Source organism: Rhinichthys klamathensis, unplaced genomic scaffold, assembly GCF_029890125.1.
Source record: "Rhinichthys klamathensis goyatoka isolate OS25496 unplaced genomic scaffold, OSU_Roscu_1.1 h1tg000223l_1, whole genome shotgun sequence".
Lineage (NCBI taxonomy): Eukaryota > Metazoa > Chordata > Actinopteri > Cypriniformes > Leuciscidae > Rhinichthys > Rhinichthys klamathensis.
In genome coordinates, this window is record NW_026606747.1 from 2713194 (window position 1) to 2740814 (window position 27621).

The window sequence follows — 27621 nt, forward strand, 5'->3', positions numbered from 1 at the left end:
TCCCATTCCTGTGCTGGCATAATAGACACTATAAACTGGTCGCAAAGCAAGGTCCTTGTGACAGTACCCATGCAATGCATCTGAAAAGACGCATGGTATTGTATGGTAACCGTTATCCCACTGACAAAGCAGCCTATTGTTGGACTGTCAATTTAAAACATTATTCAACTAATCCAATAATAATAATAACAAAAACTATGGGCTAATAATAATAAAATGGCTATGGGCTGACAGCGAAGCAAAAGAGGCAGAGCGAGCCAGCCAGGAGTCGAACCTGGAATCTTCTGATTTGTAGTCAGACGCGTTATCCATTGCGCCACTGGCCCACCAGTCAGGCACCCTTGAGTGCATTTGCCTCGCCCAGGGGGTTCAGTTTCCTCCCATTCCTGTGCTGGCATAATAGACACTATAAACTGGTCGCAAAGCAAGGTCCTTGTGACAGTACCCATGCAATGCATCTGAAAAGACGCATGGTATTGTATGGTAACCGTTATCCCACTGACAAAGCAGCCTATTGTTGGACTGTCAATTTAAAATATTATTCAACTAATCCAATAATAATAATAACAAAAACTATGCACGCGACTTGTTGGTGTCCGGCTGGGCAGAGGCCTGTCATGACATCTACTTTTTCTCATGCCAATAACAGGCCTGGAGCCAACGTCAGGAAGGGGTCTGATGAGGAGCCTGCTATAAAAAGCTTCAAGTTGGAGGCGTCACATGTTGGTGATCTCGGTTGTTTTGTTGTCATGGCAAGTTGTGGTGTTGTTAGGATATTCCTACAGTGCCAGTGACAGTTTCTCAGGGGAATAACTGTGATCCAGGGTCAGAGACGTCTCCTCCTCTCCTGGAGGAAAATTCAAGCCTTAGTGGTCTTGCTTGAGCAGTTGCTGCAAAATCTGGTAGAGGCACACAGCCCGGCTTGACGGGAAAGAGTCAGCAGACCTTCCCTGGTGGTCTAGTGGTTAGGATTCGGCGCTCTCACCGCCGTGGCCCGGGTTCGATTCCCGGTCAGGGAATGAGCTTTTGCCCTCCAGCGGCGGTCGCGATTGCAAAACGCTGGACTACCAACTCAAGCGCTGACGGCCTCGTCGAGAAGCATGGCCAATGAAATGTTTGCTTGTGAAAAAGACCTCCTTCGAGCCAGAGTCTAACCAGCGACCTAAGGATTGCCAATTTGCCACCTACAGTCCTCCGCTCTACCAGCTGAGCTATCGAAGGCACATCGTTTGGGGACAGAACCTAAACCTATCAGGTTTCGTAAGCTCCGCCTGCCGGCTAAAAGTGCTGGTGGCACAGAGAGACGTCCTGGCTGTTTCCATAAGTGAAGCAAAGACAACACGAACTTCCCATACCGGGAGTCGAACCCGGGCCGCCTGGGTGAAAACCAGGAATCCTGACCGCTAGACCATATGGGAACTTCCTCAAGCCTCAAGTAGGCCCTTGGCTTTTACTGTGTGACCGCCCCCCTTTAAGAATATGGGAATGATCCGAAGGGATAATTTACTGAATTCAATTTCATCTGGCTCATCGGAGGGAGCTCTCATTTGCCTCGCCCAGGGGGTTCAGTTTCCTCCCATTCCTGTGCTGGCATAATAGACACTATAAACTGGTCGCAAAGCAAGGTCCTTGTGACAGTACCCATGCAATGCATCTGAAAAGGTGCATGGTATTGTATGGTAACCGTTATCCCACTGACAAAGCAGCCTATTGTTGGACTGTCAATTTAAAATATTATTCAACTAATCCAATAATAATAATAAAAAAAACTATGGGCTAATAATAATAAAATGGCTATGGGCTGACAGCGAAGCAAAAGAGGCAGAGCGAGCCAAACCTGGAATCTTCTGATTCGTAGTCAGACGCATTATCCATTGCGCCACTGGCCCACCAGTCAGGCACCCTTGAGTGCATTTGCCTCGCCCAGGGGGTTCAGTTTCCTCCCATTCCTGTGCTGGCATAATAGACACTATAAACTGGTCGCAAAGCAAGGTCCTTGTGACAGTACCCATGCAATGCATCTGAAAAGATGCATGGTATTGTATGGTAACCGTTATCCCACTGACAAAGCAGCCTATTGTTGGACTGTCAATTTAAAATATTATTCAACTAATCCAATAATAATAATAACAAAAACTATGCACGCGACTTGTTGGTGTCCGGCTGGGCAGAGGCCTGTCATGACATCTACTTTTTCTCATGCCAATAACAGGCCTGGAGCCAACGTCAGGAAGGGGTCTGATGAGGAGCCTGCTATAAAAAAGCTTCAAGTTGGAGGCGTCACATGTTGATGATCTCGGTTGCTTTGTTTTCATGGCAAGTTGTGGTGTTGTTAGGATATTCCTACAGAGCCAGTGACAGTTTCTCAGTGGAATAACTGTGATCCAGGGTCAGAGACGTCTCCTCTCCTGGAGGAAAATTCAAGCCTTAGTGGTCTTGCTTGAGCAGTTGCTGCAAAATCTGGTAGAGGCACACAGCCAGGCTTGACGGGAAAGAGTCAGCAGACCTTCCCTGGTGGTCTAGTGGTTAGGATTTGGCGCTCTCACCGCCGCGGCCCGGGTTCGATTCCCAGTCAGGGAATGAGCTTTTGCCCTCCAGCGGCGGTCGCGATTGCAAAACGCTGGACTACCAACTCAAGCGCTGACGGCCTCGTCGAGAAGCATGGCCAATGAAATGTTTGCTTGTGAAAAAGACCTCCTTCGAGCCAGAGTCGAACCAGCGACCTAAGGATTGCCAATTTGCCACCTACAGTCCTCCGCTCTACCAGCTGAGCTATCGAAGGCACATTGTTTGGGGACAGAACCTAAACCTATCAGGTTTCGTAAGCTCCGCGTGCCGGCTAAAAGTGCTAGTGGCACAGAGAGACGTCCTGGCTGTTTCCATAAGTGAAGCAAAGACAACACAAACTTCCCATACCGGGAGTCGAACCCGGGCCGCCTGGGTGAAAACCAGGAATCCTGACCGCTAGACCATATGGGAATTTCCGCAAGCCTCAAGTAGGCCCTTGGCTTTTACTGTGTGACCGCCCCCCTTTAAGAATATGGGAATGATCCGAAGGGATAGTTTAATGAATTTAATTTCATCTGGCTCATCGGAGGGAGCTCTCATTTGCCTCGCCCAGGGGGTTCAGTTTCCTCCCATTCCTGTGCTGGCATAATAGACACTATAAACTGGTCGCAAAGCAAGGTCCTTGTGACAGTACCCATGCAATGCATCTGAAAAGATGCATGGTATTGTATGGTAACCGTTATCCCACTGACAAAGCAGCCTATTGTTGGACTGTCAATTTAAAATATTACTCAACTAATCCAATAATAATAATAACAAAAACTATGGGCTAATAATAATAAAATGGCTATGGGCTGACAGCGAAGCAAAAGAGGCAGAGCGAGCCAGCCAGGAGTCGAACCTGGAATCTTCTGATTCGTAGTCAGACGCGTTATCCATTGCGCCACTGGCCCACCAGTCAGGCACCCTTGAGTGCATTTGCCTCGCCCAGGGGGTTCAGTTTCCTCCCATTCCTATGCTGGCATAATAGACACTATAAACTGGTCGCAAAGCAAGGTCCTTGTGACAGTACCCATGCAATGCATCTGAAAAGATGCATGGTATTGTATGGTAACCGTTATCCCACTGACAAAGCAGCCTATTGTTGGACTGTCAATTTAAAGTATTATTCAACTAATCCAATAATAATAATAACAAAAACTATGGGCTAATAATAATAAAATGGCTATGGGCTGACAGCGAAGCAAAAGAGGCAGAGCGAGCCAGCCAGCCACGAGTCGAACCTGGTATCTTCTGATTCGTAGTCAGACGCATTATCCATTGCGCCACTGGCCCACCAGTCAGGCACCCTTGAGTGCATTTGCCTCGCCCAGGGGGTTCAGTTTCCTCCCATTCCTGTGCTGGCATAATAGACACTATAAACTGGTCGCAAAGCAAGGTCCTTGTGACAGTACCCATGCAATGCATCTGAAAAGATGCATGGTATTGTATGGTAACCGTTATCCCACTGACAAAGCAGCCTATTGTTGGACTGTCAATTTAAAATATTATTCAACTAATCCAATAATAATAATAACAAAAACTATGGGCTAATAATAATAAAATGGCTATGGGCTGACAGCGAAGCAAAAGAGGCAGAGCGAGCCAGCCAGGAGTCGAACCTGGAATCTTCTGATTCGTAGTCAGACGCGTTATCCATTGCGCCACTGGCCCACCAGTCAGGCACCCTTGAGTGTATTTGCCTCGCCCAGGGGGTTCAGTTTCCTCCCATTCCTGTGCTGGCATAATAGACACTATAAACTTGTCTTAAAGCAAGGTCCTTGTGACAGTACCCATGCAATGCATCTGAAAAGACGCATGGTATTGTATGGTAACCGTTATCCCACTGACAAAGCAGCCTATTGTTGGACTGTCAATTTAAAATATTATTCAACTAATCCAATAATAATAATAACAAAAACTATGCACGCGACTTGTTGGTGTCCGGCTGGGCAGAGGCCTGTCATGACATCTACTTTTTCTCATGCCAATAACAGGCCTGGAGCCAACGTCAGGAAGGGGTCTGATGAGGAGCCTGCTATAAAAAAGCTTCAAGTTGGAGGCGTCACATGTTGATGATCTCGGTTGCTTTGTTTTCATGGCAAGTTGTGGTGTTGTTAGGATATTCCTACAGAGCCAGTGACAGTTTCTCAGTGGAATAACTGTGATCCAGGGTCAGAGACGTCTCCTCTCCTGGAGGAAAATTCAAGCCTTAGTGGTCTTGCTTGAGCAGTTGCTGCAAAATCTGGTAGAGGCACACAGCCAGGCTTGACGGGAAAGAGTCAGAAGACCTTCCCTGGTGGTCTAGTGGTTAGGATTTGGCGCTCTCACCGCCGCGGCCCGGGTTCGATTCCCGGTCAGGGAATGAGCTTTTGCCCTCCAGCGGCGGTCGCGATTGCAAAACGCTGGACTACCAACTCAAGCGCTGACGGCCTCGTCGAGAAGCATGGCCAATGAAATGTTTGCTTGTGAAAAAGACCTCCTTCGAGCCAGAGTCGAACCAGCGACCTAAGGATTGCCAATTTGCCACCTACAGTCCTCCGCTCTACCAGCTGAGCTATCGAAGGCACATTGTTTGGGGACAGAACCTAAACCTATTAGGTTTCGTAAGCTCCGCGTGCCGGCTAAAAGTGCTAGTGGCACAGAGAGACGTCCTGGCTGTTTCCATAAGTGAAGCAAAGACAACACGAACTTCCCATACCGGGAGTCGAACCCGGGCCGCCTGGGTGAAAACCAGGAATCCTGACCGCTAGACCATATGGGAACTTCCTCAAGCCTCAAGTAGGCCCTTGGCTTTTAGTGTGTGACCGCCCCCCTTTAAGAATATGGGAATGATCCGAAGGGATAGTTTACTGAATTCAATTTCATCTGGCTCATCGGAGGGAGCTCTCATTTGCCTCGCCCAGGGGGTTCAGTTTCCTCCCATTCCTGTGCTGGCATAATAGACACTATAAACTGGTCGCAAAGCAAGGTCCTTGTGACAGTACCCATGCAATGCATCTGAAAAGATGCATGGTATTGTATGGTAACCGTTATCCCACTGACAAAGCAGCCTATTGTTGGACTGTCAATTTAAAATATTATTCAACTAATCCAATAATAATAATAACAAAAACTATGGGCTAATAATAATAAAATGGCTATGGGCTGACAGCGAAGCAAAAGAGGCAGAGCGAGCCAGCCAGCCACGAGTCAAACCTGGAATCTTCTGATTCGTAGTCAGACGCATTATCCATTGCGCCACTGGCCCACCAGTCAGGCACCCTTGAGTGCATTTGCCTCGCCCAGGGGGTTCAGTTTCCTCCCATTCCTGTGCTGGCATAATAGACACTATAAACTGGTCGCAAAGCAAGGTCCTTGTGACAGTACCCATGCAATGCATCTGAAAAGACGCATGGTATTGTATGGTAACCGTTATCCCACTGACAAAGCAGCCTATTGTTGGACTGTCAATTTAAAACATTATTCAACTAATCCAATAATAATAATAACAAAAACTATGGGCTAATAATAATAAAATGGCTATGGGCTGACAGCGAAGCAAAAGAGGCAGAGCGAGCCAGCCAGGAGTCGAACCTGGAATCTTCTGATTCGTAGTCAGACGCGTTATCCATTGCGCCACTGGCCCACCAGTCAGGCACCCTTGAGTGCATTTGCCTCGCCCAGGGGGTTCAGTTTCCTCCCATTCCTGTGCTGGCATAATAGACACTATAAACTGGTCGCAAAGCAAGGTCCTTGTGACAGTACCCATGCAATGCATCTGAAAAGACGCATGGTATTGTATGGTAACCGTTATCCCACTGACAAAGCAGCCTATTGTTGGACTGTCAATTTAAAATATTATTCAACTAATCCAATAATAATAATAACAAAAACTATGCACGCGACTTGTTGGTGTCCGGCTGGGCAGAGGCCTGTCATGACATCTACTTTTTCTCATGCCAATAACAGGCCTGGAGCCAACGTCAGGAAGGGGTCTGATGAGGAGCCTGCTATAAAAAGCTTCAAGTTGGAGGCGTCACATGTTGGTGATCTCGGTTGCTTTGTTTTCATGGCAAGTTGTGGTGTTGTTAGGATATTCCTACAGAGCCAGTGACAGTTTCTCAGTAGAATAACTGTGATCCAGGGTCAGAGACGTCTCCTCTCCTGGAGGAAAATTCAAGCCTTAGTGGTCTTGCTTGAGCAGTTGCTGCAAAATCTGGTAGAGGCACACAGCCAGGCTTGACGGGAAAGAGTCAGCAGACCTTCCCTGGTGGTCTAGTGGTTAGGATTCGGCGCTCTCACCGCCGCGGCCCGGGTTCGATTCCCGGTCAGGGAATGAGCTTTTGCCCTCCAGCGGCGGTCGCGATTGCAAAACGCTGGACTACCAACTCAAGCGCTGACGGCCTCGTCGAGAAGCATGGCCAATGAAATGTTTGCTTGTGAAAAAGACCTCCTTCGAGCCAGAGTCGAACCAGCGACCTAAGGATTGCCAATTTGCCACCTACAGTCCTCCGCTCTACCAGCTGAGCTATCGAAGGCACATCGTTTGGGGACAGAACCTAAACCTATCAGGTTTCGTAAGCTCCGCCTGCCGGCTAAAAGTGCTAGTGGCACAGAGTGACGTCCTGGCTGTTTCCATAAGTTAAGCAAAGACAACACGAACTTCCCATACCGGGAGTCGAACCCGGGCCGCCTGGGTGAAAACCAGGAATCCTGACCGCTTGACCATATGGGAACTTCCTCAAGCCTCAAGTAGGCCCTTGGCTTTTAGTGTGTGACCGCCCCCCTTTAAGAATATGGGAATGATCCGAAGGGATAGTTTACTGAATTCAATTTCATCTGGCTCATCGGAGGGAGCTCTCATTTGCCTCGCCCAGGGGGTTCAGTTTCCTCCCATTCCTGTGCTGGCATAATAGACACTATAAACTGGTCGCAAAGCAAGGTCCTTGTGACAGTACCCATGCAATGCATCTGAAAAGATGCATGGTATTGTATGGTAACCGTTATCCCACTGACAAAGCAGCCTATTGTTGGACTGTCAATTTAAAATATTATTCAACTAATCCAATAATAATAATAACAAAAACTATGGGCTAATAATAATAAAATGGCTATGGGCTGACAGCGAAGCAAAAGAGGCAGAGCGAGCCAGCCAGGAGTCGAACCTGGAATCTTCTGATTCGTAGTCAGACGCGTTATCCATTGTGCCACTGGCCCACCAGTCAGGCACCCTTGAGTGCATTTGCCTCGCCCAGGGGGTTCAGTTTCCTCCCATTCCTGTGCTGGCATAATAGACACTATAAACTTGTCTTAAAGCAAGGTCCTTGTGACAGTACCCATGCAATGCATCTGAAAAGACGCATGGTATTGTATGGTAACCGTTATCCCACTGACAAAGCAGCCTATTGTTGGACTGTCAATTTAAAATATTATTCAACTAATCCAATAATAATAATAACAAAAACTATGCACGCGACTTGTTGGTGTCCGGCTGGGCAGAGGCCTGTCATGACATCTACTTTTTCTCATGCCAATAACAGGCCTGGAGCCAACGTCAGGAAGGGGTCTGATGAGGAACCTGCTATAAAAAGCTTCAAGTTGGAGGCGTCACATGTTGGTGATCTCGGTTGCTTTGTTTTCATGGCAAGTTGTGGTGTTGTTAGGATAATCCTACAGAGCCAGTGACAGTTTCTCAGTGGAATAACTGTGATCCAGGGTCAGAGACGTCTCCTCTCCTGGAGGAAAATTCAAGCCTTAGTGGTCTTGCTTGAGCAGTTGCTGCAAAATCTGGTAGAGGCACACAGGCCGGCTTGACGGGAAAGAGTCAGCAGACCTTCCCTGGTGGTTTAGTGGTTAGGATTCGGCGCTCTCACCGCCGCGGCCCGGGTTCGATTCCCGGTCAGGGAATGAGCTTTTGCCCTCCAGCGGCGGTCGCGATTGCAAAACGCTGGACTACCAACTCAAGCGCTGACGGCCTCGTCGAGAAGCATGGCCAATGAAATGTTTGCGAAAAAGACCTCCTTCGAGCCAGAGTCGAACCAGCGACCTAAGGATTGCCAATTTGCCACCTACAGTCCTCCGCTCTACCAGCTGAGCTATCGAAGGCACATTGTTTGGGGACAGAACCTAAACCTATCAGGTTTCGTAAGCTCCGCCTGCCGGCTAAAAGTGCTAGTGGCACAGAGAGACGTCCTGGCTGTTTCCATAAGTGAAGCAAAGACAACACGAACTTCCCATACCGGGAGTCGAACCCGGGCCGCCTGGGTGAAAACCAGGAATCCTGACCGCTAGACCATATGGGAACTTCCTCAAGCCTCAAGTAGGCCCTTGGCTTTTAGTGTGTGACCGCCCCCCTTTAAGAATATGGGAATGATCCGAAGGGATAGTTTACTGAATTCAATTTCATCTGGCTCATCGGAGGGAGCTCTCATTTGCCTCGCCCAGGGGGTTCAGTTTCCTCCCATTCCTGTGCTGGCATAATAGACACTATAAACTGGTCGCAAAGCAAGGTCCTTGTGACAGTACCCATGCAATGCATCTGAAAAGATGCATGGTATTGTATGGTAACCGTTATCCCACTGACAAAGCAGCCTATTGTTGGACTGTCAATTTAAAATATTATTCAACTAATCCAATAATAATAATAACAAAAACTATGGGCTAATAATAATAAAATGGCTATGGGCTGACAGCGAAGCAAAAGAGGCAGAGCGAGCCAGCCAGCCACGAGTCAAACCTGGAATCTTCTGATTCGTAGTCAGACGCATTATCCATTGCGCCACTGGCCCACCAGTCAGGCACCCTTGAGTGCATTTGCCTCGCCCAGGGGGTTCAGTTTCCTCCCATTCCTGTGCTGGCATAATAGACACTATAAACTGGTCGCAAAGCAAGGTCCTTGTGACAGTACCCATGCAATGCATCTGAAAAGACGCATGGTATTGTATGGTAACCGTTATCCCACTGACAAAGCAGCCTATTGTTGGACTGTCAATTTAAAACATTATTCAACTAATCCAATAATAATAATAACAAAAACTATGGGCTAATAATAATAAAATGGCTATGGGCTGACAGCGAAGCAAAAGAGGCAGAGCGAGCCAGCCAGGAGTCGAACCTGGAATCTTCTGATTCGTAGTCAGACGCGTTATCCATTGCGCCACTGGCCCACCAGTCAGGCACCCTTGAGTGCATTTGCCTCGCCCAGGGGGTTCAGTTTCCTCCCATTCCTGTGCTGGCATAATAGACACTATAAACTGGTCGCAAAGCAAGGTCCTTGTGACAGTACCCATGCAATGCATCTGAAAAGACGCATGGTATTGTATGGTAACCGTTATCCCACTGACAAAGCAGCCTATTGTTGGACTGTCAATTTAAAATATTATTCAACTAATCCAATAATAATAATAACAAAAACTATGCACGCGACTTGTTGGTGTCCGGCTGGGCAGAGGCCTGTCATGACATCTACTTTTTCTCATGCCAATAACAGGCCTGGAGCCAACGTCAGGAAGGGGTCTGATGAGGAGCCTGCTATAAAAAGCTTCAAGTTGGAGGCGTCACATGTTGGTGATCTCGGTTGTTTTGTTGTCATGGCAAGTTGTGGTGTTGTTAGGATATTCCTACAGTGCCAGTGACAGTTTCTCAGGGGAATAACTGTGATCCAGGGTCAGAGACGTCTCCTCCTCTCCTGGAGGAAAATTCAAGCCTTAGTGGTCTTGCTTGAGCAGTTGCTGCAAAATCTGGTAGAGGCACACAGCCCGGCTTGACGGGAAAGAGTCAGCAGACCTTCCCTGGTGGTCTAGTGGTTAGGATTCGGCGCTCTCACCGCCGTGGCCCGGGTTCGATTCCCGGTCAGGGAATGAGCTTTTGCCCTCCAGCGGCGGTCGCGATTGCAAAACGCTGGACTACCAACTCAAGCGCTGACGGCCTCGTCGAGAAGCATGGCCAATGAAATGTTTGCTTGTGAAAAAGACCTCCTTCGAGCCAGAGTCTAACCAGCGACCTAAGGATTGCCAATTTGCCACCTACAGTCCTCCGCTCTACCAGCTGAGCTATCGAAGGCACATCGTTTGGGGACAGAACCTAAACCTATCAGGTTTCGTAAGCTCCGCCTGCCGGCTAAAAGTGCTGGTGGCACAGAGAGACGTCCTGGCTGTTTCCATAAGTGAAGCAAAGACAACACGAACTTCCCATACCGGGAGTCGAACCCGGGCCGCCTGGGTGAAAACCAGGAATCCTGACCGCTAGACCATATGGGAACTTCCTCAAGCCTCAAGTAGGCCCTTGGCTTTTACTGTGTGACCGCCCCCCTTTAAGAATATGGGAATGATCCGAAGGGATAATTTACTGAATTCAATTTCATCTGGCTCATCGGAGGGAGCTCTCATTTGCCTCGCCCAGGGGGTTCAGTTTCCTCCCATTCCTGTGCTGGCATAATAGACACTATAAACTGGTCGCAAAGCAAGGTCCTTGTGACAGTACCCATGCAATGCATCTGAAAAGGTGCATGGTATTGTATGGTAACCGTTATCCCACTGACAAAGCAGCCTATTGTTGGACTGTCAATTTAAAATATTATTCAACTAATCCAATAATAATAATAAAAAAAACTATGGGCTAATAATAATAAAATGGCTATGGGCTGACAGCGAAGCAAAAGAGGCAGAGCGAGCCAAACCTGGAATCTTCTGATTCGTAGTCAGACGCATTATCCATTGCGCCACTGGCCCACCAGTCAGGCACCCTTGAGTGCATTTGCCTCGCCCAGGGGGTTCAGTTTCCTCCCATTCCTGTGCTGGCATAATAGACACTATAAACTGGTCGCAAAGCAAGGTCCTTGTGACAGTACCCATGCAATGCATCTGAAAAGATGCATGGTATTGTATGGTAACCGTTATCCCACTGACAAAGCAGCCTATTGTTGGACTGTCAATTTAAAATATTATTCAACTAATCCAATAATAATAATAACAAAAACTATGCACGCGACTTGTTGGTGTCCGGCTGGGCAGAGGCCTGTCATGACATCTACTTTTTCTCATGCCAATAACAGGCCTGGAGCCAACGTCAGGAAGGGGTCTGATGAGGAGCCTGCTATAAAAAAGCTTCAAGTTGGAGGCGTCACATGTTGATGATCTCGGTTGCTTTGTTTTCATGGCAAGTTGTGGTGTTGTTAGGATATTCCTACAGAGCCAGTGACAGTTTCTCAGTGGAATAACTGTGATCCAGGGTCAGAGACGTCTCCTCTCCTGGAGGAAAATTCAAGCCTTAGTGGTCTTGCTTGAGCAGTTGCTGCAAAATCTGGTAGAGGCACACAGCCAGGCTTGACGGGAAAGAGTCAGCAGACCTTCCCTGGTGGTCTAGTGGTTAGGATTTGGCGCTCTCACCGCCGCGGCCCGGGTTCGATTCCCAGTCAGGGAATGAGCTTTTGCCCTCCAGCGGCGGTCGCGATTGCAAAACGCTGGACTACCAACTCAAGCGCTGACGGCCTCGTCGAGAAGCATGGCCAATGAAATGTTTGCTTGTGAAAAAGACCTCCTTCGAGCCAGAGTCGAACCAGCGACCTAAGGATTGCCAATTTGCCACCTACAGTCCTCCGCTCTACCAGCTGAGCTATCGAAGGCACATTGTTTGGGGACAGAACCTAAACCTATCAGGTTTCGTAAGCTCCGCGTGCCGGCTAAAAGTGCTAGTGGCACAGAGAGACGTCCTGGCTGTTTCCATAAGTGAAGCAAAGACAACACAAACTTCCCATACCGGGAGTCGAACCCGGGCCGCCTGGGTGAAAACCAGGAATCCTGACCGCTAGACCATATGGGAATTTCCGCAAGCCTCAAGTAGGCCCTTGGCTTTTACTGTGTGACCGCCCCCCTTTAAGAATATGGGAATGATCCGAAGGGATAGTTTACTGAATTTAATTTCATCTGGCTCATCGGAGGGAGCTCTCATTTGCCTCGCCCAGGGGGTTCAGTTTCCTCCCATTCCTGTGCTGGCATAATAGACACTATAAACTGGTCGCAAAGCAAGGTCCTTGTGACAGTACCCATGCAATGCATCTGAAAAGATGCATGGTATTGTATGGTAACCGTTATCCCACTGACAAAGCAGCCTATTGTTGGACTGTCAATTTAAAATATTACTCAACTAATCCAATAATAATAATAACAAAAACTATGGGCTAATAATAATAAAATGGCTATGGGCTGACAGCGAAGCAAAAGAGGCAGAGCGAGCCAGCCAGGAGTCGAACCTGGAATCTTCTGATTCGTAGTCAGACGCGTTATCCATTGCGCCACTGGCCCACCAGTCAGGCACCCTTGAGTGCATTTGCCTCGCCCAGGGGGTTCAGTTTCCTCCCATTCCTGTGCTGGCATAATAGACACTATAAACTGGTCGCAAAGCAAGGTCCTTGTGACAGTACCCATGCAATGCATCTGAAAAGATGCATGGTATTGTATGGTAACCGTTATCCCACTGACAAAGCAGCCTATTGTTGGACTGTCAATTTAAAGTATTATTCAACTAATCCAATAATAATAATAACAAAAACTATGGGCTAATAATAATAAAATGGCTATGGGCTGACAGCGAAGCAAAAGAGGCAGAGCGAGCCAGCCAGCCACGAGTCGAACCTGGTATCTTCTGATTCGTAGTCAGACGCATTATCCATTGCGCCACTGGCCCACCAGTCAGGCACCCTTGAGTGCATTTGCCTCGCCCAGGGGGTTCAGTTTCCTCCCATTCCTGTGCTGGCATAATAGACACTATAAACTGGTCGCAAAGCAAGGTCCTTGTGACAGTACCCATGCAATGCATCTGAAAAGATGCATGGTATTGTATGGTAACCGTTATCCCACTGACAAAGCAGCCTATTGTTGGACTGTCAATTTAAAATATTATTCAACTAATCCAATAATAATAATAACAAAAACTATGGGCTAATAATAATAAAATGGCTATGGGCTGACAGCGAAGCAAAAGAGGCAGAGCGAGCCAGCCAGGAGTCGAACCTGGAATCTTCTGATTCGTAGTCAGACGCGTTATCCATTGCGCCACTGGCCCACCAGTCAGGCACCCTTGAGTGTATTTGCCTCGCCCAGGGGGTTCAGTTTCCTCCCATTCCTGTGCTGGCATAATAGACACTATAAACTTGTCTTAAAGCAAGGTCCTTGTGACAGTACCCATGCAATGCATCTGAAAAGACGCATGGTATTGTATGGTAACCGTTATCCCACTGACAAAGCAGCCTATTGTTGGACTGTCAATTTAAAATATTATTCAACTAATCCAATAATAATAATAACAAAAACTATGCACGCGACTTGTTGGTGTCCGGCTGGGCAGAGGCCTGTCATGACATCTACTTTTTCTCATGCCAATAACAGGCCTGGAGCCAACGTCAGGAAGGGGTCTGATGAGGAGCCTGCTATAAAAAAGCTTCAAGTTGGAGGCGTCACATGTTGATGATCTCGGTTGCTTTGTTTTCATGGCAAGTTGTGGTGTTGTTAGGATATTCCTACAGAGCCAGTGACAGTTTCTCAGTGGAATAACTGTGATCCAGGGTCAGAGACGTCTCCTCTCCTGGAGGAAAATTCAAGCCTTAGTGGTCTTGCTTGAGCAGTTGCTGCAAAATCTGGTAGAGGCACACAGCCAGGCTTGACGGGAAAGAGTCAGAAGACCTTCCCTGGTGGTCTAGTGGTTAGGATTTGGCGCTCTCACCGCCGCGGCCCGGGTTCGATTCCCGGTCAGGGAATGAGCTTTTGCCCTCCAGCGGCGGTCGCGATTGCAAAACGCTGGACTACCAACTCAAGCGCTGACGGCCTCGTCGAGAAGCATGGCCAATGAAATGTTTGCTTGTGAAAAAGACCTCCTTCGAGCCAGAGTCAAACCAGCGACCTAAGGATTGCCAATTTGCCACCTACAGTCCTCCGCTCTACCAGCTGAGCTATCGAAGGCACATTGTTTGGGGACAGAACCTAAACCTATCAGGTTTCGTAAGCTCCGCGTGCCGGCTAAAAGTGCTAGTGGCACAGAGAGACGTCCTGGCTGTTTCCATAAGTGAAGCAAAGACAACACGAACTTCCCATACCGGGAGTCGAACCCGGGCCGCCTGGGAGAAAACCAGGAATCCTGACCGCTAGACCATATGGGAACTTCCTCAAGCCTCAAGTAGGCCCTTGGCTTTTAGTGTGTGACCGCCCCCCTTTAAGAATATGGGAATGATCCGAAGGGATAGTTTACTGAATTCAATTTCATCTGGCTCATCGGAGGGAGCTCTCATTTGCCTCGCCCAGGGGGTTCAGTTTCCTCCCATTCCTGTGCTGGCATAATAGACACTATAAACTGGTCGCAAAGCAAGGTCCTTGTGACAGTACCCATGCAATGCATCTGAAAAGATGCATGGTATTGTATGGTAACCGTTATCCCACTGACAAAGCAGCCTATTGTTGGACTGTCAATTTAAAATATTATTCAACTAATCCAATAATAATAATAACAAAAACTATGGGCTAATAATAATAAAATGGCTATGGGCTGACAGCGAAGCAAAAGAGGCAGAGCGAGCCAGCCAGCCACGAGTCAAACCTGGAATCTTCTGATTCGTAGTCAGACGCATTATCCATTGCGCCACTGGCCCACCAGTCAGGCACCCTTGAGTGCATTTGCCTCGCCCAGGGGGTTCAGTTTCCTCCCATTCCTGTGCTGGCATAATAGACACTATAAACTGGTCGCAAAGCAAGGTCCTTGTGACAGTACCCATGCAATGCATCTGAAAAGACGCATGGTATTGTATGGTAACCGTTATCCCACTGACAAAGCAGCCTATTGTTGGACTGTCAATTTAAAACATTATTCAACTAATCCAATAATAATAATAACAAAAACTATGGGCTAATAATAATAAAATGGCTATGGGCTGACAGCGAAGCAAAAGAGGCAGAGCGAGCCAGCCAGGAGTCGAACCTGGAATCTTCTGATTCGTAGTCAGACGCGTTATCCATTGCGCCACTGGCCCACCAGTCAGGCACCCTTGAGTGCATTTGCCTCGCCCAGGGGGTTCAGTTTCCTCCCATTCCTGTGCTGGCATAATAGACACTATAAACTGGTCGCAAAGCAAGGTCCTTGTGACAGTACCCATGCAATGCATCTGAAAAGACGCATGGTATTGTATGGTAACCGTTATCCCACTGACAAAGCAGCCTATTGTTGGACTGTCAATTTAAAATATTATTCAACTAATCCAATAATAATAATAACAAAAACTATGCACGCGACTTGTTGGTGTCCGGCTGGGCAGAGGCCTGTCATGACATCTACTTTTTCTCATGCCAATAACAGGCCTGGAGCCAACGTCAGGAAGGGGTCTGATGAGGAGCCTGCTATAAAAAGCTTCAAGTTGGAGGCGTCACATGTTGGTGATCTCGGTTGCTTTGTTTTCATGGCAAGTTGTGGTGTTGTTAGGATATTCCTACAGAGCCAGTGACAGTTTCTCAGTAGAATAACTGTGATCCAGGGTCAGAGACGTCTCCTCTCCTGGAGGAAAATTCAAGCCTTAGTGGTCTTGCTTGAGCAGTTGCTGCAAAATCTGGTAGAGGCACACAGCCAGGCTTGACGGGAAAGAGTCAGCAGACCTTCCCTGGTGGTCTAGTGGTTAGGATTCGGCGCTCTCACCGCCGCGGCCCGGGTTCGATTCCCGGTCAGGGAATGAGCTTTTGCCCTCCAGCGGCGGTCGCGATTGCAAAACGCTGGACTATTATTATTATTATTAAGCTTTTATTTAGATAGGGACAGATACAAATAACATAGGTACACTTTAACAGTGATCTGATGCATGTATCAATGTTTTTAGCCAAAGCTAATTTACAACATTTGTCCCTAGACTACCAACTCAAGCGCTGACGGCCTCGTCGAGAAGCATGGCCAATGAAATGTTTGCTTGTGAAAAAGACCTCCTTCGAGCCAGAGTCGAACCAGCGACCTAAGGATTGCCAATTTGCCACCTACAGTCCTCCGCTCTACCAGCTGAGCTATCGAAGGCACATCGTTTGGGGACAGAACCTAAACCTATCAGGTTTCGTAAGCTCCGCCTGCCGGCTAAAAGTGCTAGTGGCACAGAGTGACGTCCTGGCTGTTTCCATAAGTTAAGCAAAGACAACACGAACTTCCCATACCGGGAGTCGAACCCGGGCCGCCTGGGTGAAAACCAGGAATCCTGACCGCTTGACCATATGGGAACTTCCTCAAGCCTCAAGTAGGCCCTTGGCTTTTAGTGTGTGACCGCCCCCCTTTAAGAATATGGGAATGATCCGAAGGGATAGTTTACTGAATTCAATTTCATCTGGCTCATCGGAGGGAGCTCTCATTTGCCTCGCCCAGGGGGTTCAGTTTCCTCCCATTCCTGTGCTGGCATAATAGACACTATAAACTGGTCGCAAAGCAAGGTCCTTGTGACAGTACCCATGCAATGCATCTGAAAAGATGCATGGTATTGTATGGTAACCGTTATCCCACTGACAAAGCAGCCTATTGTTGGACTGTCAATTTAAAATATTATTCAACTAATCCAATAATAATAATAACAAAAACTATGGGCTAATAATAATAAAATGGCTATGGGCTGACAGCGAAGCAAAAGAGGCAGAGCGAGCCAGCCAGCCAGGAGTCGAACCTGGAATCTTCTGATTCGTAGTCAGACGCGTTATCCATTGTGCCACTGGCCCACCAGTCAGGCACCCTTGAGTGCATTTGCCTCGCCCAGGGGGTTCAGTTTCCTCCCATTCCTGTGCTGGCATAATAGACACTATAAACTTGTCTTAAAGCAAGGTCCTTGTGACAGTACCCATGCAATGCATCTGAAAAGACGCATGGTATTGTATGGTAACCGTTATCCCACTGACAAAGCAGCCTATTGTTGGACTGTCAATTTAAAATATTATTCAACTAATCCAATAATAATAATAACAAAAACTATGCACGCGACTTGTTGGTGTCCGGCTGGGCAGAGGCCTGTCATGACATCTACTTTTTCTCATGCCAATAACAGGCCTGGAGCCAACGTCAGGAAGGGGTCTGATGAGGAGCCTGCTATAAAAAGCTTCAAGTTGGAGGCGTCACATGTTGGTGATCTCGGTTGCTTTGTTTTCATGGCAAGTTGTGGTGTTGTTAGGATAATCCTACAGAGCCAGTGACAGTTTCTCAGTGGAATAACTGTGATCCAGGGTCAGAGACGTCTCCTCTCCTGGAGGAAAATTCAAGCCTTAGTGGTCTTGCTTGAGCAGTTGCTGCAAAATCTGGTAGAGGCACACAGGCCGGCTTGACGGGAAAGAGTCAGCAGACCTTCCCTGGTGGTTTAGTGGTTAGGATTCGGCGCTCTCACCGCCGCGGCCCGGGTTCGATTCCCGGTCAGGGAATGAGCTTTTGCCCTCCAGCGGCGGTCGCGATTGCAAAACGCTGGACTACCAACTCAAGCGCTGACGGCCTCGTCGAGAAGCATGGCCAATGAAATGTTTGCGAAAAAGACCTCCTTCGAGCCAGAGTCGAACCAGCGACCTAAGGATTGCCAATTTGCCACCTACAGTCCTCCGCTCTACCAGCTGAGCTATCGAAGGCACATTGTTTGGGGACAGAACCTAAACCTATCAGGTTTCGTAAGCTCCGCCTGCCGGCTAAAAGTGCTAGTGGCACAGAGAGACGTCCTGGCTGTTTCCATAAGTGAAGCAAAGACAACACGAACTTCCCATACCGGGAGTCGAACCCGGGCCGCCTGGGTGAAAACCAGGAATCCTGACCGCTAGACCATATGGGAACTTCCTCAAGCCTCAAGTAGGCCCTTGGCTTTTAGTGTGTGACCGCCCCCCTTTAAGAATATGGGAATGATCCGAAGGGATAGTTTACTGAATTCAATTTCATCTGGCTCATCGGAGGGAGCTCTCATTTGCCTCGCCCAGGGGGTTCAGTTTCCTCCCATTCCTGTGCTGGCATAATAGACACTATAAACTGGTCGCAAAGCAAGGTCCTTGTGACAGTACCCATGCAATGCATCTGAAAAGATGCATGGTATTGTATGGTAACCGTTATCCCACTGACAAAGCAGCCTATTGTTGGACTGTCAATTTAAAATATTATTCAACTAATCCAATAATAATAATAACAAAAACTATGGGCTAATAATAATAAAATGGCTATGGGCTGACAGCGAAGCAAAAGAGGCAGAGCGAGCCAGCCAGCCACGAGTCAAACCTGGAATCTTCTGATTCGTAGTCAGACGCATTATCCATTGCGCCACTGGCCCACCAGTCAGGCACCCTTGAGTGCATTTGCCTCGCCCAGGGGGTTCAGTTTCCTCCCATTCCTGTGCTGGCATAATAGACACTATAAACTTGTCTTAAAGCAAGGTCCTTGTGACAGTACCCATGCAATGCATCTGAAAAGACGCATGGTATTGTATGGTAACCGTTATCCCACTGACAAAGCAGCCTATTGTTGGACTGTCAATTTAAAACATTATTCAACTAATCCAATAATAATAATAACAAAAACTATGGGCTAATAATAATAAAATGGCTATGGGCTGACAGCGAAGCAAAAGAGGCAGAGCGAGCCAGCCAGGAGTCGAACCTGGAATCTTCTGATTCGTAGTCAGACGCGTTATCCATTGCGCCACTGGCCCACCAGTCAGGCACCCTTGAGTGCATTTGCCTCGCCCAGGGGGTTCAGTTTCCTCCCATTCCTGTGCTGGCATAATAGACACTATAAACTGGTCGCAAAGCAAGGTCCTTGTGACAGTACCCATGCAATGCATCTGAAAAGATGCATGGTATTGTATGGTAACCGTTATCCCACTGACAAAGCAGCCTATTGTTGGACTGTCAATTTAAAGTATTATTCAACTAATCCAATAATAATAATAACAAAAACTATGGGCTAATAATAATAAAATGGCTATGGGCTGACAGCGAAGCAAAAGAGGCAGAGCGAGCCAGCCAGCCACGAGTCGAACCTGGTATCTTCTGATTCGTAGTCAGACGCATTATCCATTGCGCCACTGGCCCACCAGTCAGGCACCCTTGAGTGCATTTGCCTCGCCCAGGGGGTTCAGTTTCCTCCCATTCCTGTGCTGGCATAATAGACACTATAAACTGGTCGCAAAGCAAGGTCCTTGTGACAGTACCCATGCAATGCATCTGAAAAGATGCATGGTATTGTATGGTAACCGTTATCCCACTGACAAAGCAGCCTATTGTTGGACTGTCAATTTAAAATATTATTCAACTAATCCAATAATAATAATAACAAAAACTATGGGCTAATAATAATAAAATGGCTATGGGCTGACAGCGAAGCAAAAGAGGCAGAGCGAGCCAGCCAGGAGTCGAACCTGGAATCTTCTGATTCGTAGTCAGACGCGTTATCCATTGCGCCACTGGCCCACCAGTCAGGCACCCTTGAGTGTATTTGCCTCGCCCAGGGGGTTCAGTTTCCTCCCATTCCTGTGCTGGCATAATAGACACTATAAACTTGTCTTAAAGCAAGGTCCTTGTGACAGTACCCATGCAATGCATCTGAAAAGACGCATGGTATTGTATGGTAACCGTTATCCCACTGACAAAGCAGCCTATTGTTGGACTGTCAATTTAAAATATTATTCAACTAATCCAATAATAATAATAACAAAAACTATGCACGCGACTTGTTGGTGTCCGGCTGGGCAGAGGCCTGTCATGACATCTACTTTTTCTCATGCCAATAACAGGCCTGGAGCCAACGTCAGGAAGGGGTCTGATGAGGAGCCTGCTATAAAAAAGCTTCAAGTTGGAGGCGTCACATGTTGATGATCTCGGTTGCTTTGTTTTCATGGCAAGTTGTGGTGTTGTTAGGATATTCCTACAGAGCCAGTGACAGTTTCTCAGTGGAATAACTGTGATCCAGGGTCAGAGACGTCTCCTCTCCTGGAGGAAAATTCAAGCCTTAGTGGTCTTGCTTGAGCAGTTGCTGCAAAATCTGGTAGAGGCACACAGCCAGGCTTGACGGGAAAGAGTCAGCAGACCTTCCCTGGTGGTCTAGTGGTTAGGATTTGGCGCTCTCACCGCCGCGGCCCGGGTTCGATTCCCGGTCAGGGAATGAGCTTTTGCCCTCCAGCGGCGGTCGCGATTGCAAAACGCTGGACTACCAACTCAAGCGCTGACGGCCTCGTCGAGAAGCATGGCCAATGAAATGTTTGCTTGTGAAAAAGACCTCCTTCGAGCCAGAGTCGAACCAGCGACCTAAGGATTGCCAATTTGCCACCTACAGTCCTCCGCTCTACCAGCTGAGCTATCGAAGGCACATTGTTTGGGGACAGAACCTAAACCTATCAGGTTTCGTAAGCTCCGCGTGCCGGCTAAAAGTGCTAGTGGCACAGAGAGACGTCCTGGCTGTTTCCATAAGTGAAGCAAAGACAACACGAACTTCCCATACCGGGAGTCGAACCCGGGCCGCCTGGGTGAAAACCAGGAATCCTGACCGCTAGACCATATGGGAACTTCCTCAAGCCTCAAGTAGGCCCTTGGCTTTTAGTGTGTGACCGCCCCCCTTTAAGAATATGGGAATGATCCGAAGGGATAGTTTACTGAATTCAATTTCATCTGGCTCATCGGAGGGAGCTCTCATTTGCCTCGCCCAGGGGGTTCAGTTTCCTCCCATTCCTGTGCTGGCATAATAGACACTATAAACTGGTCGCAAAGCAAGGTCCTTGTGACAGTACCCATGCAATGCATCTGAAAAGATGCATGGTATTGTATGGTAACCGTTATCCCACTGACAAAGCAGCCTATTGTTGGACTGTCAATTTAAAATATTATTCAACTAATCCAATAATAATAATAACAAAAACTATGGGCTAATAATAATAAAATGGCTATGGGCTGACAGCGAAGCAAAAGAGGCAGAGCGAGCCAGCCAGCCACGAGTCAAACCTGGAATCTTCTGATTCGTAGTCAGACGCATTATCCATTGCGCCACTGGCCCACCAGTCAGGCACCCTTGAGTGCATTTGCCTCGCCCAGGGGGTTCAGTTTCCTCCCATTCCTGTGCTGGCATAATAGACACTATAAACTGGTCGCAAAGCAAGGTCCTTGTGACAGTACCCATGCAATGCATCTGAAAAGACGCATGGTATTGTATGGTAACCGTTATCCCACTGACAAAGCAGCCTATTGTTGGACTGTCAATTTAAAACATTATTCAACTAATCCAATAATAATAATAACAAAAACTATGGGCTAATAATAATAAAATGGCTATGGGCTGACAGCGAAGCAAAAGAGGCAGAGCGAGCCAGCCAGGAGTCGAACCTGGAATCTTCTGATTCGTAGTCAGACGCGTTATCCATTGCGCCACTGGCCCACCAGTCAGGCACCCTTGAGTGCATTTGCCTCGCCCAGGGGGTTCAGTTTCCTCCCATTCCTGTGCTGGCATAATAGACACTATAAACTGGTCGCAAAGCAAGGTCCTTGTGACAGTACCCATGCAATGCATCTGAAAAGACGCATGGTATTGTATGGTAACCGTTATCCCACTGACAAAGCAGCCTATTGTTGGACTGTCAATTTAAAATATTATTCAACTAATCCAATAATAATAATAACAAAAACTTTGGGCTAATAATAATAAAATGGCTATGGGCTGACAGCGAAGCAAAAGAGGCAGAGCGAGCCAGCCAGCCACGAGTCAAACCTGGAATCTTCTGATTCGTAGTCAGACGCATTATCCATTGCGCCACTGGCCCACCAGTCAGGCACCCTTGAGTGCATTTGCCTCGCCCAGGGGGTTCAGTTTCCTCCCATTCCTGTGCTGGCATAATAGACACTATAAACTGGTCGCAAAGCAAGGTCCTTAATGTATTTTTTCCAGGTACTTTCTGATATGCACTTACTGTAAAGCTTCTTTAAAACCCTATGATTGTTAGCCAGAGGAGAACTGGCCCCTGACTAGCCTGGGTTCTCCCAAGGTTTTTTTCTCCATCCAATCTGATGGAGTTTTGGTTCCTTGCCACTGTCGCCTTGCTTTTGGCTTGCTTAGTTGGGGATATTTCATATTCAACAATATTATTGAACTGTGTTGTACTACTTTCATGTTATCACTGTGAAGCTGCTTTGATGCAATCTGTATTGTGAAAAGCGCTATATAAATAAATGTGACTTGACTTGACTTGACTTGAAACAGTACCCATGCAATGCATCTGAAAAGACGCATGGTATTGTATGGTAACCGTTATCCCACTGACAAAGCAGCCTATTGTTGGACTGTCAATTTAAAACATTATTCAACTAATCCAATAATAATAATAACAAAAACTATGGGCTAATAATAATAAAATGGCTATGGGCTGACAGCGAAGCAAAAGAGGCAGAGCGAGCCAGCCAGCCACGAGTCGAACCTGGAATCTTCTGATTCGTAGTCAGACGAATTATCCATTGCGCCACTGGCCCACCAGTCAGGCACCCTTGAGTGCATTTGCCTCGCCCAGGGGGTTCAGTTTCCTCCCATTCCTGTGCTGGCATAATAGACACTATAAACTGGTCGCAAAGCAAGGTCCTTGTGACAGTACCCATGAAATGCATCTGAAAAGACGCATGGTATTGTATGGTAACCGTTATCCCACTGACAAAGCAGCCTATTGTTGGACTGTCAATTTAAAATATTATTCAACTAATCCAATAATAATAATAACAAAAACTATGCACGCGACTTGTTGGTGTCCGGCTGGGCAGAGGCCTGTCATGACATCTACTTTTTCTCATGCCAATAACAGGCCTGGAGCCAACGTCAGGAAGGGGTCTGATGAGGAGCCTGCTATAAAAAGCTTCAAGTTGGAGGCGTCACATGTTGGTGATCTCGGTTGTTTTGTTGTCATGGCAAGTTGTGGTGTTGTTAGGATATTCCTACAGAGCCAGTGACAGTTTCTCAGTGGAATAACTGTGATCCAGGGTCAGAGACGTCTCCTCTCCTGGAGGAAAATTCAAGCCTTAGTGGTCTTGCTTGAGCAGTTGCTGCAAAATCTGGTAGAGGCACACAGCCAGGCTTGACGGGAAAGAGTCAGCAGACCTTCCCTGGTGGTCTAGTGGTTAGGATTCGGCGCTCTCACCGCCGCGGCCCGGGTTCGATTCCCGGTCAGGGAATGAGCTTTTGCCCTCCAGCGGCGGTCGCGATTGCAAAACGCTGGACTACCAACTCAAGCGCTGACGGCCTCGTCGAGAAGCATGGCCAATGAAATGTTTGCTTGTGAAAAAGACCTCCTTCGAGCCAGAGTCGAACCAGCGACCTAAGGATTGCCAATTTGCCACCTACAGTCCTCCGCTCTACCAGCTGAGCTATCGAAGGCACATCGTTTGGGGACAGAACCTAAACCTATCAGGTTTCGTAAGCTCCGCCTGCCGGCTAAAAGTGCTAGTGGCACAGAGTGACGTCCTGGCTGTTTCCATAAGTTAAGCAAAGACAACACGAACTTCCCATACCGGGAGTCGAACCCGGGCCGCCTGGGTGAAAACCAGGAATCCTGACCGCTAGACCATATAGGAACTTCCTCAAGCCTCAAGTAGGCCCTTGGCTTTTAGTGTGTGACCGCCCCCCTTTAAGAATATGGGAATGATCCGAAGGGATAGTTTACTGAATTCAATTTCATCTGGCTCATCGGAGGGAGCTCTCATTTGCCTCGCCCAGGGGGTTCAGTTTCCTCCCATTCCTGTGCTGGCATAATAGACACTATAAACTGGTCGCAAAGCAAGGTCCTTGTGACAGTACCCATGCAATGCATCTGAAAAGATGCATGGTATTGTATGGTAACCGTTATCCCACTGACAAAGCAGCCTATTGTTGGACTGTCAATTTAAAATATTATTCAACTAATCCAATAATAATAATAACAAAAACTATGCACGCGACTTGTTGGTGTCCGGCTGGGCAGAGGCCTGTCATGACATCTACTTTTTCTCATGCCAATAACAGGCCTGGAGCCAACGTCAGGAAGGGGTCTGATGAGGAGCCTGCTATAAAAAGCTTCAAGTTGGAGGCGTCACATGTTGGTGATCTCGGTTGCTTTGTTTTCATGGCAAGTTGTGGTGTTGTTAGGATAATCCTACAGAGCCAGTGACAGTTTCTCAGTGGAATAACTGTGATCCAGGGTCAGAGACGTCTCCTCTCCTGGAGGAAAATTCAAGCCTTAGTGGTCTTGCTTGAGCAGTTGCTGCAAAATCTGGTAGAGGCACAGAGCCAGGCTTGACGGGAAAGAGTCAGCAGACCTTCCCTGGTGGTCTAGTGGTTAGGATTCGGCGCTCTCACCGCCGCGGCCCGGGTTCGATTCCCGGTCAGGGAATGAGCTTTTGCCCTCCAGCGGCGGTCGCGATTGCAAAACGCTGGACTACCAACTCAAGCGCTGACGGCCTCGTCGAGAAGCATGGCCAATGAAATGTTTGCTTGTGAAAAAGACCTCCTTCGAGCCAGAGTCGAACCAGCGACCTAAGGATTGCCAATTTGCCACCTACAGTCCTCCGCTCTACCAGCTGAGCTATCGAAGGCACATCGTTTGGAGACAGAACCTAAACCTATCAGGTTTCGTAAGCTCCGCCTGCCGGCTAAAAGTGCTAGTGGCACAGAGAGACGTCCTGGCTGTTTCCATAAGTGAAGCAAAGACAACACGAACTTCCCATACCGGGAGTCGAACCCGGGCCGCCTGGGTGAAAACCAGGAATCCTGACCGCTAGACCATATAGGAACTTCCTCAAGCCTCAAGTAGGCCCTTGGCTTTTAGTGTGTGACCGCCCCCCTTTAAGAATATGGGAATGATCCGAAGGGATAGTTTACTGAATTCAATTTCATCTGGCTCATCGGAGGGAGCTCTCATTTGCCTCGCCCAGGGGGTTCAGTTTCCTCCCATTCCTGTGCTGGCATAATAGACACTATAAACTGGTCGCAAAGCAAGGTCCTTGTGACAGTACCCATGCAATGCATCTGAAAAGATGCATGGTATTGTATGGTAACCGTTATCCCACTGACAAAGCAGCCTATTGTTGGACTGTCAATTTAAAATATTATTCAACTAATCCAATAATAATAATAACAAAAACTATGGGCTAATAATAATAAAATGGCTATGGGCTGACAGCGAAGCAAAAGAGGCAGAGCGAGCCAGCCAGGAGTCGAACCTGGAATCTTCTGATTCGTAGTCAGACGCGTTATCCATTGCGCCACTGGCCCACCAGTCAGGCACCCTTGAGTGCATTTGCCTCGCCCAGGGGGTTCAGTTTCCTCCCATTCCTGTGCTGGCATAATAGACACTATAAACTTGTCTTAAAGCAAGGTCCTTGTGACAGTACCCATGCAATGCATCTGAAAAGACGCATGGTATTGTATGGTAACCGTTATCCCACTGACAAAGCAGCCTATTGTTGGACTGTCAATTTAAAACATTATTCAACTAATCCAATTATAATAATAACAAAAACTATGGGCTAATAATAATAAAATGGCTATGGGCTGACAGCGAAGCAAAAGAGGCAGAGCGAGCCAAACCTGGAATCTTCTGATTCGTAGTCAGACGCGTTATCCATTGCGCCACTGGCCCACCAGTCAGGCAGCCTTGAGTGCATTTGCCTCGCCCAGGGGGTTCAGTTTCCTCCCATTCCTGTGCTGGCATAATAGACACTATAAACTGGTCGCAAAGCAAGGTCCTTGTGACAGTACCCATGCAATGCATCTGAAAAGACGCATGGTATTGTATGGTAACCGTTATCCCACTGACAAAGCAGCCTATTGTTGGACTGTCAATTTAAAATATTATTCAACTAATCCAATAATAATAATAACAAAAACTATGCACGCGACTTGTTGGTGTCCGGCTGGGCAGAGGCCTGTCATGACATCTACTTTTTCTCATGCCAATAACAGGCCTGGAGCCAACGTCAGGAAGGGGTCTGATGAGGAGCCTGCTATAAAAAGCTTCAAGTTGGAGGCGTCACATGTTGGTGATCTCGGTTGTTTTGTTGTCATGGCAAGTTGTGGTGTTGTTAGGATATTCCTACAGTGCCAGTGACAGTTTCTCAGGGGAATAACTGTGATCCAGGGTCAGAGACGTCTCCTCCTCTCCTGGAGGAAAATTCAAGCCTTAGTGGTCTTGCTTGAGCAGTTGCTGCAAAATCTGGTAGAGGCACACAGCCCGGCTTGACGGGAAAGAGTCAGCAGACCTTCCCTGGTGGTCTAGTGGTTAGGATTCGGCGCTCTCACCGCCGTGGCCCGGGTTCGATTCCCGGTCAGGGAATGAGCTTTTGCCCTCCAGCGGCGGTCGCGATTGCAAAACGCTGGACTACCAACTCAAGCGCTGACGGCCTCGTCGAGAAGCATGGCCAATGAAATGTTTGCTTGTGAAAAAGACCTCCTTCGAGCCAGAGTCGAACCAGCGACCTAAGGATTGCCAATTTGCCACCTACAGTCCTCCGCTCTACCAGCTGAGCTATCGAAGGCACATCGTTTGGGGACAGAACCTAAACCTATCAGGTTTCGTAAGCTCCGCCTGCCGGCTAAAAGTGCTGGTGGCACAGAGAGACGTCCTGGCTGTTTCCATAAGTGAAGCAAAGACAACACGAACTTCCCATACCGGGAGTCGAACCCGGGCCGCCTGGGTGAAAACCAGGAATCCTGACCGCTAGACCATATGGGAACTTCCTCAAGCCTCAAGTAGGCCCTTGGCTTTTACTGTGTGACCGCCCCCCTTTAAGAATATGGGAATGATCCGAAGGGATAGTTTACTGAATTCAATTTCATCTGGCTCATCGGAGGGAGCTCTCATTTGCCTCGCCCAGGGGGTTCAGTTTCCTCCCATTCCTGTGCTGGCATAATAGACACTATAAACTGGTCGCAAAGCAAGGTCCTTGTGACAGTACCCATGCAATGCATCTGAAAAGATGCATGGTATTGTATGGTAACCGTTATCCCACTGACAAAGCAGCCTATTGTTGGACTGTCAATTTAAAATATTATTCAACTAATCCAATAATAATAATAACAAAAACTATGGGCTAATAATAATAAAATGGCTATGGGCTGACAGCGAAGCAAAAG

At 47.8% G+C, this 27621-nt stretch overlaps 50 non-coding genes across 50 annotated transcripts; 12 read left to right on the forward strand and 38 right to left on the reverse strand.

The window, feature by feature from the left end:
* Positions 1-253: 253 nt before the first annotated feature.
* On the reverse strand, positions 254-326 carry trnac-aca (transfer RNA cysteine (anticodon ACA)). Its single transcript has one exon. It is a non-coding gene; the product is annotated as a tRNA-Cys (tRNA).
* Positions 327-947: 621 nt separating this feature from the next.
* On the forward strand, positions 948-1019 carry trnae-cuc (transfer RNA glutamic acid (anticodon CUC)). Its single transcript has one exon. It is a non-coding gene; the product is annotated as a tRNA-Glu (tRNA).
* A 327-nt stretch (positions 1020-1346) lies between these two features.
* trnae-uuc (transfer RNA glutamic acid (anticodon UUC)) lies at positions 1347-1418 on the reverse strand. Its single transcript has one exon. It is a non-coding gene; the product is annotated as a tRNA-Glu (tRNA).
* A 1277-nt stretch (positions 1419-2695) lies between these two features.
* On the reverse strand, positions 2696-2782 carry trnay-gua (transfer RNA tyrosine (anticodon GUA)). The gene is given in 2 exon segments: positions 2696-2731; positions 2746-2782. It is a non-coding gene; the product is annotated as a tRNA-Tyr (tRNA).
* A 125-nt stretch (positions 2783-2907) lies between these two features.
* trnae-uuc (transfer RNA glutamic acid (anticodon UUC)) lies at positions 2908-2979 on the reverse strand. The gene has a single exon. It is a non-coding gene; the product is annotated as a tRNA-Glu (tRNA).
* Positions 2980-3388: 409 nt separating this feature from the next.
* On the reverse strand, positions 3389-3461 carry trnar-acg (transfer RNA arginine (anticodon ACG)). Its single transcript has one exon. It is a non-coding gene; the product is annotated as a tRNA-Arg (tRNA).
* A 687-nt stretch (positions 3462-4148) lies between these two features.
* Positions 4149-4221, reverse strand: trnar-acg (transfer RNA arginine (anticodon ACG)). The gene has a single exon. It is a non-coding gene; the product is annotated as a tRNA-Arg (tRNA).
* Positions 4222-4840: 619 nt separating this feature from the next.
* On the forward strand, positions 4841-4912 carry trnae-cuc (transfer RNA glutamic acid (anticodon CUC)). The gene has a single exon. It is a non-coding gene; the product is annotated as a tRNA-Glu (tRNA).
* A 115-nt stretch (positions 4913-5027) lies between these two features.
* trnay-gua (transfer RNA tyrosine (anticodon GUA)) lies at positions 5028-5114 on the reverse strand. The gene is given in 2 exon segments: positions 5028-5063; positions 5078-5114. It is a non-coding gene; the product is annotated as a tRNA-Tyr (tRNA).
* A 125-nt stretch (positions 5115-5239) lies between these two features.
* On the reverse strand, positions 5240-5311 carry trnae-uuc (transfer RNA glutamic acid (anticodon UUC)). Its single transcript has one exon. It is a non-coding gene; the product is annotated as a tRNA-Glu (tRNA).
* Positions 5312-6102: 791 nt separating this feature from the next.
* trnar-acg (transfer RNA arginine (anticodon ACG)) lies at positions 6103-6175 on the reverse strand. Its single transcript has one exon. It is a non-coding gene; the product is annotated as a tRNA-Arg (tRNA).
* Positions 6176-6793: 618 nt separating this feature from the next.
* trnae-cuc (transfer RNA glutamic acid (anticodon CUC)) lies at positions 6794-6865 on the forward strand. Its single transcript has one exon. It is a non-coding gene; the product is annotated as a tRNA-Glu (tRNA).
* A 115-nt stretch (positions 6866-6980) lies between these two features.
* On the reverse strand, positions 6981-7067 carry trnay-gua (transfer RNA tyrosine (anticodon GUA)). Its single transcript is given in 2 exon segments — positions 6981-7016; positions 7031-7067. It is a non-coding gene; the product is annotated as a tRNA-Tyr (tRNA).
* Positions 7068-7192: 125 nt separating this feature from the next.
* Positions 7193-7264, reverse strand: trnae-uuc (transfer RNA glutamic acid (anticodon UUC)). Its single transcript has one exon. It is a non-coding gene; the product is annotated as a tRNA-Glu (tRNA).
* Positions 7265-7673: 409 nt separating this feature from the next.
* On the reverse strand, positions 7674-7746 carry trnar-acg (transfer RNA arginine (anticodon ACG)). The gene has a single exon. It is a non-coding gene; the product is annotated as a tRNA-Arg (tRNA).
* A 618-nt stretch (positions 7747-8364) lies between these two features.
* Positions 8365-8436, forward strand: trnae-cuc (transfer RNA glutamic acid (anticodon CUC)). Its single transcript has one exon. It is a non-coding gene; the product is annotated as a tRNA-Glu (tRNA).
* A 111-nt stretch (positions 8437-8547) lies between these two features.
* trnay-gua (transfer RNA tyrosine (anticodon GUA)) lies at positions 8548-8634 on the reverse strand. The gene is given in 2 exon segments: positions 8548-8583; positions 8598-8634. It is a non-coding gene; the product is annotated as a tRNA-Tyr (tRNA).
* A 125-nt stretch (positions 8635-8759) lies between these two features.
* On the reverse strand, positions 8760-8831 carry trnae-uuc (transfer RNA glutamic acid (anticodon UUC)). The gene has a single exon. It is a non-coding gene; the product is annotated as a tRNA-Glu (tRNA).
* A 791-nt stretch (positions 8832-9622) lies between these two features.
* trnar-acg (transfer RNA arginine (anticodon ACG)) lies at positions 9623-9695 on the reverse strand. Its single transcript has one exon. It is a non-coding gene; the product is annotated as a tRNA-Arg (tRNA).
* A 621-nt stretch (positions 9696-10316) lies between these two features.
* On the forward strand, positions 10317-10388 carry trnae-cuc (transfer RNA glutamic acid (anticodon CUC)). The gene has a single exon. It is a non-coding gene; the product is annotated as a tRNA-Glu (tRNA).
* A 327-nt stretch (positions 10389-10715) lies between these two features.
* On the reverse strand, positions 10716-10787 carry trnae-uuc (transfer RNA glutamic acid (anticodon UUC)). The gene has a single exon. It is a non-coding gene; the product is annotated as a tRNA-Glu (tRNA).
* A 1277-nt stretch (positions 10788-12064) lies between these two features.
* trnay-gua (transfer RNA tyrosine (anticodon GUA)) lies at positions 12065-12151 on the reverse strand. Its single transcript is given in 2 exon segments — positions 12065-12100; positions 12115-12151. It is a non-coding gene; the product is annotated as a tRNA-Tyr (tRNA).
* Positions 12152-12276: 125 nt separating this feature from the next.
* Positions 12277-12348, reverse strand: trnae-uuc (transfer RNA glutamic acid (anticodon UUC)). Its single transcript has one exon. It is a non-coding gene; the product is annotated as a tRNA-Glu (tRNA).
* A 409-nt stretch (positions 12349-12757) lies between these two features.
* trnar-acg (transfer RNA arginine (anticodon ACG)) lies at positions 12758-12830 on the reverse strand. The gene has a single exon. It is a non-coding gene; the product is annotated as a tRNA-Arg (tRNA).
* Positions 12831-13517: 687 nt separating this feature from the next.
* trnar-acg (transfer RNA arginine (anticodon ACG)) lies at positions 13518-13590 on the reverse strand. The gene has a single exon. It is a non-coding gene; the product is annotated as a tRNA-Arg (tRNA).
* A 619-nt stretch (positions 13591-14209) lies between these two features.
* trnae-cuc (transfer RNA glutamic acid (anticodon CUC)) lies at positions 14210-14281 on the forward strand. The gene has a single exon. It is a non-coding gene; the product is annotated as a tRNA-Glu (tRNA).
* A 327-nt stretch (positions 14282-14608) lies between these two features.
* Positions 14609-14680, reverse strand: trnae-uuc (transfer RNA glutamic acid (anticodon UUC)). The gene has a single exon. It is a non-coding gene; the product is annotated as a tRNA-Glu (tRNA).
* Positions 14681-15471: 791 nt separating this feature from the next.
* trnar-acg (transfer RNA arginine (anticodon ACG)) lies at positions 15472-15544 on the reverse strand. The gene has a single exon. It is a non-coding gene; the product is annotated as a tRNA-Arg (tRNA).
* A 618-nt stretch (positions 15545-16162) lies between these two features.
* On the forward strand, positions 16163-16234 carry trnae-cuc (transfer RNA glutamic acid (anticodon CUC)). The gene has a single exon. It is a non-coding gene; the product is annotated as a tRNA-Glu (tRNA).
* A 245-nt stretch (positions 16235-16479) lies between these two features.
* Positions 16480-16566, reverse strand: trnay-gua (transfer RNA tyrosine (anticodon GUA)). Its single transcript is given in 2 exon segments — positions 16480-16515; positions 16530-16566. It is a non-coding gene; the product is annotated as a tRNA-Tyr (tRNA).
* A 125-nt stretch (positions 16567-16691) lies between these two features.
* Positions 16692-16763, reverse strand: trnae-uuc (transfer RNA glutamic acid (anticodon UUC)). Its single transcript has one exon. It is a non-coding gene; the product is annotated as a tRNA-Glu (tRNA).
* Positions 16764-17867: 1104 nt separating this feature from the next.
* Positions 17868-17939, forward strand: trnae-cuc (transfer RNA glutamic acid (anticodon CUC)). Its single transcript has one exon. It is a non-coding gene; the product is annotated as a tRNA-Glu (tRNA).
* Positions 17940-18050: 111 nt separating this feature from the next.
* Positions 18051-18137, reverse strand: trnay-gua (transfer RNA tyrosine (anticodon GUA)). The gene is given in 2 exon segments: positions 18051-18086; positions 18101-18137. It is a non-coding gene; the product is annotated as a tRNA-Tyr (tRNA).
* Positions 18138-18262: 125 nt separating this feature from the next.
* On the reverse strand, positions 18263-18334 carry trnae-uuc (transfer RNA glutamic acid (anticodon UUC)). Its single transcript has one exon. It is a non-coding gene; the product is annotated as a tRNA-Glu (tRNA).
* Positions 18335-19125: 791 nt separating this feature from the next.
* Positions 19126-19198, reverse strand: trnar-acg (transfer RNA arginine (anticodon ACG)). Its single transcript has one exon. It is a non-coding gene; the product is annotated as a tRNA-Arg (tRNA).
* Positions 19199-19885: 687 nt separating this feature from the next.
* trnar-acg (transfer RNA arginine (anticodon ACG)) lies at positions 19886-19958 on the reverse strand. Its single transcript has one exon. It is a non-coding gene; the product is annotated as a tRNA-Arg (tRNA).
* A 619-nt stretch (positions 19959-20577) lies between these two features.
* Positions 20578-20649, forward strand: trnae-cuc (transfer RNA glutamic acid (anticodon CUC)). Its single transcript has one exon. It is a non-coding gene; the product is annotated as a tRNA-Glu (tRNA).
* A 115-nt stretch (positions 20650-20764) lies between these two features.
* On the reverse strand, positions 20765-20851 carry trnay-gua (transfer RNA tyrosine (anticodon GUA)). The gene is given in 2 exon segments: positions 20765-20800; positions 20815-20851. It is a non-coding gene; the product is annotated as a tRNA-Tyr (tRNA).
* Positions 20852-20976: 125 nt separating this feature from the next.
* On the reverse strand, positions 20977-21048 carry trnae-uuc (transfer RNA glutamic acid (anticodon UUC)). Its single transcript has one exon. It is a non-coding gene; the product is annotated as a tRNA-Glu (tRNA).
* A 791-nt stretch (positions 21049-21839) lies between these two features.
* On the reverse strand, positions 21840-21912 carry trnar-acg (transfer RNA arginine (anticodon ACG)). Its single transcript has one exon. It is a non-coding gene; the product is annotated as a tRNA-Arg (tRNA).
* Positions 21913-23615: 1703 nt separating this feature from the next.
* trnae-cuc (transfer RNA glutamic acid (anticodon CUC)) lies at positions 23616-23687 on the forward strand. Its single transcript has one exon. It is a non-coding gene; the product is annotated as a tRNA-Glu (tRNA).
* A 115-nt stretch (positions 23688-23802) lies between these two features.
* Positions 23803-23889, reverse strand: trnay-gua (transfer RNA tyrosine (anticodon GUA)). Its single transcript is given in 2 exon segments — positions 23803-23838; positions 23853-23889. It is a non-coding gene; the product is annotated as a tRNA-Tyr (tRNA).
* Positions 23890-24014: 125 nt separating this feature from the next.
* Positions 24015-24086, reverse strand: trnae-uuc (transfer RNA glutamic acid (anticodon UUC)). The gene has a single exon. It is a non-coding gene; the product is annotated as a tRNA-Glu (tRNA).
* Positions 24087-24808: 722 nt separating this feature from the next.
* Positions 24809-24880, forward strand: trnae-cuc (transfer RNA glutamic acid (anticodon CUC)). The gene has a single exon. It is a non-coding gene; the product is annotated as a tRNA-Glu (tRNA).
* Positions 24881-24995: 115 nt separating this feature from the next.
* Positions 24996-25082, reverse strand: trnay-gua (transfer RNA tyrosine (anticodon GUA)). The gene is given in 2 exon segments: positions 24996-25031; positions 25046-25082. It is a non-coding gene; the product is annotated as a tRNA-Tyr (tRNA).
* Positions 25083-25207: 125 nt separating this feature from the next.
* On the reverse strand, positions 25208-25279 carry trnae-uuc (transfer RNA glutamic acid (anticodon UUC)). Its single transcript has one exon. It is a non-coding gene; the product is annotated as a tRNA-Glu (tRNA).
* A 409-nt stretch (positions 25280-25688) lies between these two features.
* On the reverse strand, positions 25689-25761 carry trnar-acg (transfer RNA arginine (anticodon ACG)). Its single transcript has one exon. It is a non-coding gene; the product is annotated as a tRNA-Arg (tRNA).
* Positions 25762-26749: 988 nt separating this feature from the next.
* On the forward strand, positions 26750-26821 carry trnae-cuc (transfer RNA glutamic acid (anticodon CUC)). The gene has a single exon. It is a non-coding gene; the product is annotated as a tRNA-Glu (tRNA).
* A 115-nt stretch (positions 26822-26936) lies between these two features.
* Positions 26937-27023, reverse strand: trnay-gua (transfer RNA tyrosine (anticodon GUA)). Its single transcript is given in 2 exon segments — positions 26937-26972; positions 26987-27023. It is a non-coding gene; the product is annotated as a tRNA-Tyr (tRNA).
* Positions 27024-27148: 125 nt separating this feature from the next.
* On the reverse strand, positions 27149-27220 carry trnae-uuc (transfer RNA glutamic acid (anticodon UUC)). The gene has a single exon. It is a non-coding gene; the product is annotated as a tRNA-Glu (tRNA).
* Between the last annotated feature and the right edge of the window lie 401 nt (positions 27221-27621).